Genomic DNA, 8,820 nt, shown 5'->3' with positions numbered 1-8,820 from the left:
CACGATTGCACATGTATAACCCATATCTGATTGTTTACCATTTCAGGGAAGGGGAAGGGAGGGACAGAATTTGGAACTCAAAACTTTTTTTAATGTTTCAAATTGTTTTAACATAATTGGGGAAAATAAAATATTTTATATTAAATATTTTAAAATTAAAATTAGAAAAATTAAGAGATAAGAAAAAAATAATATCTCTTACTTATCTTCTAAGGGAAATGCTATAATTATGCTCTCAGGACCTCACTTGTCAGTGCAGAGTTGGCCCAACATCAGCAGCAAAGACTCTCTGGCAGGCACACACAACTCATATAGATAGAGAGGCAACATAGGGATTCCCAGATATCTCTAGTCAATGGACATCCTCGTGGCTTGATGAATGCACAGTAATCCCACTTACAGTGATTCTCCTCTGGCCTCACAAGAGAAAATATCCCAGATGGATGAGATCACCAGTCAAGAGTTATCTCTTTTGCTAACTTTTATTTAATTAAATGCATTTTGGCAACATTTCTTTAGTGTTTTGTTTGTATAGGGCACTCTGTTCAATGCTGTGGGAGATACGCAATTTAAATATGACACAAATAGAAGAGATAATTGGACGAAAGACTGAATCATGTGATTTCCATGCTTCCTCCCCCTCCCCTGCCTTTTGTTCAGATAGATTTTGTGATTCTCTGGTTACCTGTTGGAGGACCATTGTTTTGTGTTTTCTTCATGTGACTTTGGGTATGTCTCATACCCCCATCTCTATAGCCATTCCTCAAACATTTTAGGCTGAGGAATAATGTTATTTGAGCAAGCTGTTCAACTATACTAGGCCTCAGTTTCCTCATCTGTGAAATGAGGGGGTTTGGCTTTAACATTTTATTGGTAATTCTAACATTCAATTAGTTAAGATGTCCAGACACCCCCCACTGACCCCTCCCACTTTCAATCACTTTGCTTCTTGGAGTCCTACCTGTCTATGCAGACAGACAGACACTAGCTATGTGACCCTGGGCAAGTCACTTCACCCTGTTTGCCTCAGTTTCCTCACCTGCAAAATGAGCTGGAGAAGAAAATGGCAAACCACTCCAGTTTCTTTCCCAAGAAAATTCCAAATGAGGACACAAAGAGTCGGACATGACTGAACAACAACAGCGCTTTGTATTCCAAGTATTGGAGTGGTGAAGGCAATTCTTAGGATCATAGATTTAGAAATGTAAGGGGCTGATGAGGCCACCTGATTCAATCTCCTCATTTCACTGATGAGGAAATAGCAATCTAGAGAAATTAAGGGACTTGGTGTTGCAGTCACACAGAGGCAGGATGTGAATCCACCTCCTCTCACTCCAAAGTCAGTGCTCATTCCATTGGACCACCTACTCACAGCAGGGGGATTGGTAAGACAAAACAAAGGAATAAGGGATATTAAGGGAGAAGACAGTGAGTTGCTGAAATGTTTGACTATTCTATAAGATCAAGACTGAACGGAGGGAAGTTAAGTTAAAATAGAGATGTTAAACAGTGGGAAGGAATAGAATGTTTGAAAGGTCATGCTGAAGGAAAAGAGCAGTTTTAGGAAGACTGAGTCAGTGGTAGAGGTAGAGAAAGGTAGACAGTATAGATTGTGATTGAGAGAAGCATTTCAAATTTCAGGATTTCAGAGGTAGAATAATATTTTGTGTGATATTTCATCTAAGGTATCACCACCCCTCTGTATGCGAGGGTAGGGGCCTACTGGACGTCTCAAACTTTGTCCACATATCAAAATCAACACATCTAAAACTGAACTCATTATCTTTCTCTAAAAACTTTCCTGTCTTCCAAATGTTCCTATTACTTTTGAGGAAACTACTATTTCCCTAATCACCCAAGTGATTGTATCCAGTCAATAGTGTACCAGAACTGACCCAAACTCTCTCTGGAGGGCCCACTCTTGAGCTTGCAGTGTGAGCATTTATACCTTGGAAAAGGCAAACATTACATATAGGGGCTTGATCTGTAGTTTTGTTGATTGTCTAAACTTGAGAAAGTGATGGAGACCATGTTAATAATTTAGGTTCAACTTAAAAGCTGAAATTTTTTTCCCCAGAAAACCGGTTATCAGGATCCTCCTGCTCAACCTAGATATCATTCTTGACTTCTCCTTGGCACTCACCTCACAATCCAATCTGAGGTGAAATTTGTTGTTTCCATTTTTCACAACTTTCTCTTATATGTCCTGTTCTGTCCTCTGACACAGCCAATCCCCTGGTACAGGCCAGAGGTATGAAATTGGCAACACAGAGAGTGTGGCCCACAACACTCTTCAGTGCCTGTGGAACCAGATCAAAATGTAATTGGGAAATATTTAATAAAATACAATAAAACAGATAATATTAATAGTTCAATTAATGAGTCATACATAACCCACAGGGATCTTTATGTACGGTCCAGTGGCTCTCATTTTTATTTGAGTTTTATAGCACTGCTGTAGGCCCTCGTCACTTCTAGTCTTTTCCTAGGCTGTTCCCCATGCCAGAAATACTCTCGTTCCTTATCTCTGCCTCAAGATTTCCCTGACTTCCTTCAAGACTCAGTTCATAGTTCTCAAGTAGTCCTTTCTGGCCTCTACACCCTCCCAATCCCATCTTAACTCCCAATGTTAGTGCCTTCCCCTTACACTCTCTGTATGTTGTATGTACCTACTCATTCACATATTGTCTTTTCCATTAGAATACGAACTCCTTGTGGGCTAGAACCATTTTGTTGCCTTTCTTAGTATCTCCAGTACTCAGCATGGTGCCTGGTACATAGTAGGCACTTAATAAATGTATGGGTTTTTTATTTTAAAAAATCATTTATTTATTTACTTATCTGTAATTTTCAACATTCACTTTAATAAGATTTTGAGTTCTCCCTCACTCCCTCCCTTTCCCCTTCTGAAGGCAGCAAGCAATCTGTTATAGCTATATATGTGCAATCATACTAAACATATTTCCACATTAGTCATGTAGTGAAAGACGCATCAGAACAAAAGGAAAAACCATGAGAAAGAAAAAAAAAGAAAGAAAATACATGCTTTGATCTGCATTCAGACTCCACAGTTTTTTCTCTGGATGTGGATAGCATTTTCTGTCATGAGTCTTTTGAAATTGTGTCATTGTATCTCTGAGAAGAGCTAAGTCTATAGAAGGTGATCATCACACAATGTTGCTGTAACTGTGTACAATGTTCTCCTGGTTCTGCTCATTTAACTCAGCATCAGTTCATATAAGTCTTTCCAAGTTTTTCTCAAATCTACCTGCTTATCATTTCTTATAGAACAATAGTATTCCATTACATTCATATACCACAGCTTGTTCAGTCATTCCTCAATTGATGGGCATCCCCTCATTTTGCAATTCTTTGCCACCACAAAAAGAGCTGCTTTAATAAATGTATGTTGACCAGACTTGACTTAAGGCAGGGTAACAATAGTAATAGAATAGAATGACCAACAGATTTGGAATCAGAGGACCAGATTTCAAATCCCAGTCCTACTTTCTACCTGTATAGACTGGGAAAAAATATGCCAATTTCCTCACCTATATAAAAAGAAGATCAAACCAGATAAGTTTTAATGCTCCTTCTAGCTTGAAATCCTATATTACCAGGATGCCATGAGACAAAGGTCAAGGGATTTCATTTCAGAAGACTGATAATTTGAGAGACCATCAGTATGAATTGAAGTCACTGAGATAACAATGGGTTGAAATGGAAAGGTAAAATAGATTAAATAAGATAATATTTTTAAAGGAGAGAAGGACTGGGAGCTTGATGCAAAAGCCATTGAGGAAGATGAAAGAGTATTTTAGAAGCCTTGACAATAAGAAGAAACTTTCTATCCTTGCTAAATAAAGCAAGACAGGTTCCTGTCACATGATGGTCCTTTAAATAATTGAAGACAAGAAATCACGTTCTCCTCAGGCCCAACGTTCCCAGGCCTTCTCTTCTCCAGACTTTAACTAGTTTTTTTTTTTTCCAATTAACTTGTCATATATTTTTGGTGAGTTCCCTCACCATCCTGAACCATTTAAACATTTGGTTACAGAGATCATGTTCTCCCTAACCCTGACCTCTCCAATCTAGACCATCTCTTCTCCAGGTCCTTCAACTAACTTTTCATACAGAATTCTCTAAACCATTTGATAACATCGTAAGTTTGCCATTGGATAGACAACTGATGGGACATAGTATTTGGTTGACTGTACAGCAGCCATGTTCCTGCTAACCTTTAGAAAACAATCTCACTCCACTTTGAGGGAGTCAAGTTTTTGGTTTTTGTTTATTTTTTCTTTAATCAGACTTATAGGAACTGTCTCTACTAATACATATTAAAGCTGTTCTGCAACTTAGAATCTTAGAGAGCTACCCCAGGCACTGAGTGAGAGGTTGAGGACCCAGGGTCATGTGACAAGCAGGACTTAGATCTTCCTGACTCTGAGGCCAGCTCTCTTTGTTCCATGTTGCATCTCTGGAATCACCCCTTGAGGAAAGAATGTGCTCCAAAGGACTCACTCTCCCCTTGTGACTTTTGCAGAATACAGCAAGAGTGGGAGGTGTTGTCTCTCTCTTCTCCTCTCCATCAACAATGGTGTCTTGTAGTAGAAGCCTATGACTTTGAGTTTACACACATCCTGAGAGGGAGATCCAAGGATAGTGCTTTCTGAACTCCAACCTTCAGGTAGAGAATGGAGGTTTTTGAATTTCTTAGATAGTATGATTCCAGAACCTATCTATGTAGCAGAGAAAAGAGATTATTGGAACAGCACCAACTTTGAGATTTGTTTCAAAAGTAAATCCAGGTTCAAGAGTTATTGAATTCAAGAGTTCTAAACACAGGATGAGAAGGGGAGGGGAGAGAGACAGGGGGACAGAGAGAGAAAGAGACAGAGATACAGAAACAGAGAAACACAGGGAGAGAAAGGGAGAGAGGGAGGAGAGAGATGTCCTCATGCATCTTGCTCCTTGGAGAAATAAAAATACAATTCTTGCTCTTTGGAAAAATAAATATAGTTCTTGGGTAAGATCCTACTTGGAGCGTTAAACTGAGGTCTTCAACTTTTCCAGAAAATGGAGGTAACAATGACTGTGATGTGACATTGTATGACAGTGACCAGTGAAGCAGACTGTGAAACCAAGGTCAATTGGAGCAGCCTTACAACATCAAAGCCATGAGCTACCTACATGCCTTACTCACACTTGCTCCCTCACCTGTGAACCCTGGTTATCCTTCTTCCCTTAATATGTGTGTGTTTCCAATCATCTAAATGGTGCTGAGTATATTTGTAGGAGGATGCCACACCGGGTTTGGGGGTAGGGCATGGGGAGAGTGATTGCTACTTTTCTTATTATACCGTTTCAGTAAATGCCTTTGTTTTGAGCTAGCTGTGTCCTTTGACTATTGATGGTAAGCACATTGATTAGGGGCTCATGAACTACAGTTTTCAGCATGTGGACCCACATGGTACCTTGAACCTGGAGTAGCTATTCTTATTTTTTGTAATTATTTTTATTCATTTCATTGAATATTTCCCAATCTCATTTTTAAAATTTAACAATCTTTTTTTTAAAAAGATTTTGAGTTCCAAATCTCTCTCTGTCTGCCACCCACTCCTCCCCTCTCTTTGAGAAGGGAAGCAATTTGATTTTGATTATACATGTGAAGTCATTTCATATTAGTCATATTGCAAAAGAAAACACAAACGAAATAAGACAATAAAGAAGAAGAAATTTCTAAAAAGGAAGGCTCACATACTTTATTTTTCTCTGGGGCTTTTTTCTCTGTGTTTTCTTTCACACCATGACTAATATGGAAATATGTTTTGCATGACTGAACATGTATAACTTATATCAGATTGTTTGCTTTTTCAATGAGGGGAGGAGGGGAAGAAGGGACTTTGGAACTCAAAAAACTTTTTAAATGAATGTTAAAAATTGTTTTTACACATAATTGGGGAAAATAAAATATTAAAATTAAAAAACAAACAAACAAAAAGTATGTCTCAGTCTGCAGTCAAAGTTCATCAGTTCTCTCTCTGGAGGTGGATTGCATCTTGGTCATGGATCAAATTTTGGAATTTTGGATTTGGAATTGTCTTGGATCACTGTCTTGATCAAAGTAGCTAAGTCTTTTAGAGTTAATTATCCTTACAACGTTGCTGTCACTGTGTACAGTGTTCTCCTGGTTCCACTTATTTCACTGTGGATGAGCTCATATAAGTCTTCCCTGATTTTTCTCAAACCATCCTGCTAATCATTTCTTATAGCACAATAGAATTCATTATAATCATAGACCCCAACTTGTTCAGCCATTCCCCAATTGATGAGCATTCCTTCAATTTCCCATTCTTTGCCAGGAGGTAACTATTCTAAGGATCCTACATGCGAAGGGGAGCTCCACAGGTACTACATGAATATTTGCAGAAATCAGTACCCCATGAAAGGTACGAAAGCAGTTGAACGAGTATTTGTGGTCTCTGTTGCAATGTTTGCCTGGCAAGGACTAGTGCTATTAGATGCCTTGGAGTCATCTCCTGATTATGGGAAATGGAACAGCAAAGGTGAGCAAGTGAACCACTTGCTCTGGTCTGAGAAAATACTAACCTTTGTTGGGTGGCCTGGGTAACATGACAGAGGAGCAGCAAGAAGCCAAAAGAAAAAGGGTGGTAACAACTGGCAGCAGCTGGAATCATCCTGGCAACATGGTATGTCCCTGAGTCAAAACCCTAAGCTAGAGATCTTCCAGCTTCTCCCTGAGTGATTCTATTAAGAGTCAGATTCTATTAAGAGCCCCCTCCATGGCACCTCTCCTCAGGGCCATAGATTAAACCCACAGAGATAACCGGCTCAGCCCTGCTCAATTCGTCATGTCCAAGCCCATCATCATGGCCCTTATTATAAATGAAAAGGAGATGTGATTTAAATGACATCCTGGGGAATGCCAGGGCAGGATTCCTATAAATCTTTCATCCCAGGGATGTACATATTCTATCCTGCATCTCTGGGCCAGAGAGGCAGATGGTAACTGCACCTTGTTACCCTTCCTCTTGTTTACGTTGGTGCTTAATGACCATCCTATGGCCTACTTACTCCACAAGTTCTATTAGTAGCTAAGTCCCCATCCCTTTCCTTACATCCTGGGGCACAGAAACAGAATCAGGTGAAGGGGGGCATAGCACAGGGGAGATAACTGTTGATTGAGAAGCAAGATGTTTTTGCTCCATCTCTGATTGAACTAATTTTATGAGATTTTGGGACAGGCCTTTTCTGAATCTCATGCACATCTGAGAAGCTCTGAAGATTTTATTTTATAGGGATTGTGCATATGTGTGTGTGTGTGTTTGGTCTGGTTTTTATTTTTTACAAATATGGCAGAGCTTATACATCCAACTGAACAGTCTCCCTTTCAAATTGGTCACCTGGGGAGGCTTTACATGTTTCCAATAACGCTGCCAGAATTAGGCCCTGAATAGCATTTCCCCTAATTTTTTCTCTACTTTCACATTTTCAGCAAACCATAGGCAGACACATATTTTCAACTTTAGGGAAATAAGTATCAAAAGTTCAGAGAACAGGTAATTTCAATTCCATGGTCAGAAACTCTACAAGAGAAAAGGATATAAGAGGGAATGGGAGGTTCTAAAAATGAAGTTTTGACAATGCAATCTTAAATGGAATAAAAGGGGAAGTCATCTTTAAAAAGAACATGACGAAAAATGCCATAGACATCCAGAGAAAGAACTATGGAGGCAGAATGAAGATCAAAGCAGACTATTTCCTTTTTTGTTTTATTTTGTTTTTTTCTTTCTCATGGTTTCTCCCATTCATTATACTTCTTCTATGCAACATGACTAATGTGAAAATATGTTTAATGGGAATCTATGTGTAGAACCTATATCATATTGTATGCTGTCTTGGGGAGGCGGGGAGAAAATTCAAAACTTATGGAAGTGAATGTTGAAAACTAAAAATAAATAAATTAACTAATAAAAAAATCCTGGCACAAATGTGACCACACATGGAGATTTCTGATGAGGAGACACTTTAAAGGACATAGCAAAAACAACAGAAACACGAACAAAAATAAGTCAAACTATGCTTAATGTTATCGATTTAATTTTATTATTATTGAATTTTAATTTATTGATAAACATTTATTTATTAATAAACATTAATTTATTAATAAACATTTATTAAGCTCCTACTTCTGTGTCAGGCATGCTAAGTCCTGCAGATATGAAAAGTGGCAAAAGATAGTCCTTGACCTCTAGGAGCTGACAGTCTAAGGGGAAAGACAGCATGCAAGCAAGCATATATAAAACAAACCATGTACAGGATAAATAGGAAATAATGAACAAAGGGAAAGCACTGGAATGAAGAGAAGCTGGGGAGAACTTCTGGTAGGAGATGAGATTTTAGTTGGGATTGAAAGGAAGCCAGGGAGGTCAGTAGTCAGAGCAGGGAGAAAGGGAATTCCAGGCATGGAAGACAGTCAGAGAGCTTGCCTGGGAGCCCAGAGATGGCGTGTCTTATTCATGGAGCAACCAGGAGAGTAATGTCACCGGAGAAAGAAGAAATCTGAGAGCCCTATGAAATCACAGATTGTTTTAGAGTGGAGGAAGGACTAGGTTTGGTGATCAAGGGACGTCACAGACACACTGTATAGACCTTGATTTCAGAAGACATCTGATGCCACTGGTCTCCAGTGGTGCAGGGTTGTAAGCAGATCATAACAACAAACCAAGGGGGGCGGAGCCAAGATGGCAGAGTAGAAAGACGCACATACACATAGCTCCGAACCCACAACCCACA

This window comes from Notamacropus eugenii, chromosome 5, assembly GCF_028372415.1.
Source record: "Notamacropus eugenii isolate mMacEug1 chromosome 5, mMacEug1.pri_v2, whole genome shotgun sequence".
Taxonomy (NCBI): Eukaryota; Metazoa; Chordata; class Mammalia; order Diprotodontia; family Macropodidae; genus Notamacropus; species Notamacropus eugenii.
This window is presented reverse-complemented; position numbering follows the sequence as displayed.